Source organism: Saccopteryx bilineata, chromosome 10, assembly GCF_036850765.1.
Source record: "Saccopteryx bilineata isolate mSacBil1 chromosome 10, mSacBil1_pri_phased_curated, whole genome shotgun sequence".
Taxonomy (NCBI): domain Eukaryota; kingdom Metazoa; phylum Chordata; class Mammalia; order Chiroptera; family Emballonuridae; genus Saccopteryx; species Saccopteryx bilineata.
In genome coordinates, this window is record NC_089499.1 from 37,637,746 (window position 1) to 37,642,312 (window position 4,567).

Genomic DNA, 4,567 nt, shown 5'->3' on the forward strand with positions numbered 1-4,567 from the left:
TAATTAAAAGAACTTTAGGAATATCAAATCTTAGTTGTGATTTTACTTTAAGGGTGATTCTGTGTTTTATCCCTGACGTGATGGTACAGTTATAATAGTGCCTGAGATACATGCATGACATTTTGACACTTTATACTGAGAACTATAATACATGGAACTGTACAGCTCAATGAATTATCATGAAACAATGCACCCACCACAAGTCCAAGAGGTAAACATTGCCACGATCACAGAAGCCGCCCTCATGCTTTTCCAGGTACTAAGTTTTCCTCCTTCTGAAATATAGCCATTCTTTCTGGCTTTATAGGAGGACAGTTTAGTTTGCCTGCTTTTGGAATTCCTGAATATATATTCTTTTGTGTTTCAGTTTTTGACTCAGAAAAATGTTTGTAAGAGTCATCCATAATGCTGTGGTTACTATCGTTCATTTATATTTACTGGTCTCTGTATTCTATGTGTGTGTTTATGGATGTGTGTGGTGGTGTTTCCAGGTGGGACTACTATGAATAACATTTTTATGAAATGTCTTGTACATATCTCTTGGTGCACATGTAAAATGTACTTCTGTTGGCATATGCCTAGGAGTGGCATTTCTGGGTCACATATGTATGTGTTCAGCTTTTGTAGAAAATACCGGCCCTGGCCGGTTGGCTCAGCGGCAGACCGTCGGCCTGGCGTGCGGGGGACCCGGGTTCGATTCCCGGCCAGGGCACACAGGAGAAACGCCCATTTGCTTCTCCACCCCCCTCCTTCCTCTCTGTCTCTCTCTCTTCCCCTCCTGCAGCCAAGGCTCCATTGGAGCAAAGATGGCCCGGGCGCTGGGGATGGCTCCTTGGCCTCTGCCCCAGGCGCTAGAGTGGCTCTGGTCACGGCAGAGCAACGCCCCGGAGGGGCAGAGCATCGCCCCCTGGTGGGCAGAGCGTCGCCCCTGGTGGGCGTGCCAGGTGGATCCTGGTCGGGCGCATGCGGGAGTCTGTCTGACTGACTCTCCCCGTTTCCAGCTTCAGAAAAATACAAAAAAACAAAAAAACAAAAAACAACCAACGTTTTCAAAATGACCATACCAGTTTACACTTTTACCAGCAATCTTTGAGAGTGTCTATTGCTCTATATTCTTGTCAACACTTAGTATCATCAGTCTTTTTAACTTTAGCCATTCTGGTGGAGATGTAATAGAATCATGTTGTAGTTTTAATTTTCACTTTCCTTGATGACTGATGATATTAAGTACATTTTATTATATCTGTTGGCCATTTGAATATCCTCTTTGGTGAAGTATCTTTTCAAGTCTTTTTGCCCATTTCTCTATTGGGTAAATCTTTTTCTTACTTACATGTGTAAGGAGTTTTATGTACAGATTCTGGATACAAATCTTTGGTCTTTTGAAAAATTGGAAATCTTTTTCTTCTCTGTGGCTTGCTATTACACTCTTTTGAATGGTGTCATTAGTTAAAAGAATATTTAATTTTAATGTAGTTCAATTTATCAGTCTTTTTTTTTTTTAATAATTAGTACTACTTGGATTCTGAAGTCAGCACAGATTCCTCTCCTCTTCTACCCAATCATCATTTGGCCCTGACAATCTTCCCTGGTCATTATTTCTCAAACACAGCCTGGCCAGGTCTCCAGTCCTGGTCTGGTCTTTTCCCACATCCACCTGGATTTCTCATGGCTTATCTTCACTCTTAAAGGCTGTGTGTATGACGAAAATTCAAATACTTTTGATCTGGGGACCACAGCTACCCTAAGAGTACAGGGGGCAGCTGAAGGGCTGGCCTCTCCTCAGCTCCAGTCCTTCATTATGAGGCTGGAGTGCCCAGGGTTTTTCAACAGAAAACCTTTGAAACTCTCCCAATGTTTGTAGTGAATTTAAAAACATAAATGTCATGTAGGCCAATTAAAACCCATGCACCGGGCCCAAAGACACACAGTCTGCTTTATAAAAGGTACATTCTGGTGCGGGGACAAGCCGCGGTACACCAGTACTCCGGGCAGCGCTCAGCCTAGCCGCCAGGAGCCTGTGGGTGTCTGGGTTAGTCCTGCTGCTTGCTGGTCCTGCCTCTGGCTCTGGCCCCGCTGGAGCATCCCAGCTCTGATCTCCAGCACCAGTCCTCCCCACCCAATGGCCATAATGACAAGAAAGATGCCTCCCCTCCCTCCCTTTGCCAGCCAGACTCCCTTTCTCAAGTATGCATGCCCCACTGGCCTTTTCAACCCAGAAATCTGGTTGCATCCTGCCTCTGCTAAAAGTGTGTCAGGGGTCCCCCATTACCCACAGGTAGTAGTACCTCAGTTACTAAAGGAGGTATGCACGGTACATCCTCCCTCCAGAACCTACCTCCCACTACACTTCACCTCCGTCAACTTGTAACTGTGCATTACCTGCCTCCTGTCCTCAGGCAAACGTACACCAAGCTTTCTCACCTCTAAGTTCACTCCTGCAGTTCCCTCAGCCCAGAACACCTTCGTTCTAGAAAGGCCCCTGATTAACAAACTTGCCCCTTCAAGGTCAGCTGGAGTTCACTTCCTCTAGGCTTGATTCCCAATCTCCTAGGGAACCTGCCTGTATCACCTTGGTGATCCACCACATGCCCCCACATACCCCTGCATTGCCACACAGGTATCCTCCTGTCTGTCTGCACTTTTCCTTCCTGGCACTGCTGCACCTGTAACTGGTAAGCCCATTACACCACACAATTGGTGTACCTTTGTGGTTGTATCTGTTTTTCTTTCTAAACTGTAAATTCCAAGGGGGAAGGGATTCTGTTTGTGTTGCACGTGCCCAGTGCCTGAGTCTGTGACAAGGATGGGCACTTGGACACTCCCCAAGATGGACAGTGCCCAGGATACAGGCACAGGTTTCTCTCTGATGACCGCTCCTAACTCCTGGCTGGGTCCTAGTCGATGCTCTGGCAACAGGAGGAAGGAGGGAAGGAGGGGTGGGAGGGTACACTGGCCTGGGAGATTACCCTGCCCATGATGAGGGGAGCGTGGAGGGCTGGGGAGGGTGTGTGTGCGTGTGTGCCCGCTGGCACTCTTGGTGCTCCCTGGCATCTTTTCCTCTACTTTGTTCTTTAATATGTTAATTACACGTTTGTCTTGTAAATATAGATAAACAGATTAACTGGTGTTTTGTTTCAGGGAATGGAGAGAGGAAAAATTTTCATGATCGTGTCCGGTGAGCAGCCGCAGGTGGGCTCAGACCCGGAACACTCTGGGGTGGCCAGAATAGGGGGATGCGGGAGTGGAGTGGGCGCCGGGCGGGGAAGCTGAGTTGTTGGAGGCTCCGGGCCAGATAGCCAGGGTGGGAATGGGTAGCACAGCGCAGGGTCGGACGCAGAGCTGGTCTCCCTCGCGTCCTTTCGCCGGCAGGAGTGGCACCTCCTCCTTGGTCTCACTGTGGGGTCTCTGCCGATGAGGCGGCGCCCCCTGGCGGCCGATTGTCACTCCCCCTGGTTTGCTCTCCGCAGACCTCTGTGTGAGCCAAGACCGAGGTAGGCTGTGCCTCAGGTCCTGGTTTGTGAGCATGTCATAGGGCTATAGGAGTCCTTTTGGAATATCCGTGTGTCTGGAGAGGAGGCTGGGGTCGAGTAGTCAGACAGCGTCAGTGTAAAATCCGCCTGGGTCCTTTCCCAGTGTGAATCCAAGGGAGAGCTTTTGCCTCATTCTGATCTCTCAGGTTCTGAGGTGTACCAAGGACCAAGTATTGAACAAATGATGGCCCTGGCCAGCTGGCTCAGTGGTAGAGCATCAGCCTGGCATGTGGATGTCCCAGGTTTGATTCCCGGAAACACAGGAGAGGTGACTATCTGCTTCCCTACCCTCCTCCTCTCCCTTCTCTCTCTCTCTATCTCTCTCTTCGCCTCCTACAGCCATGGCTCAGTTGAAGCAAATTGGCCTTCTGCACTGAGTATGGCTCCATGGCCTCCCCTCAGGGGCTAAAAATAGCTTGGTTGCTGAAAAATGGAGCAACAGTCCCAGATGGGCAGAGCATCCCCCCATAGGGGGCTTGCTGGGTGGATCCTGGTCAGGGCACATGAGAGAGTCTGTCTCTCTGCCTCCCCACTTCACAGTTAAGAAAGAGAAATGTTGGTCCCCACCTGGGACCACCAAGGTCACCTTTATGGATCTGGTGTCCATAAAAAGAGATGCTTTGTGTATGGCACACGGATGGACCACAGAGCCAAGAGAAGGGGAGTTAGCAACATATTGGGGCCTAAATAGATGCCCCTTTGAATTAGCTGCCCCACGTTGGTGAAACTGAGCCTCTGACTTCCAGTTCCAAGCCTGGGGTTTCAGTGCCCAGGTGGGAGGAGGTGAGGAGGAAGGGACGGGGTAAAGCAGCTCCCACTCCACCCCCCTGGGCTGGGATAGCCTTGAAGCACTGGCCAAGAGGGAGGCTGCAAAAAGGAGGTTCCTGCAAGCATGTGAGTGTGCAGGGAGGACAGAGGCGACTGCCCCTGGAAGGGTATAGCACAGCCCATGCAGGAGTCTCTCCTAGGAGGCTCCGGGAAGGAACCGGAGCTAGGAATGCCTTCTCAGGATTTGTTGGTTGGACGCTGAGGCC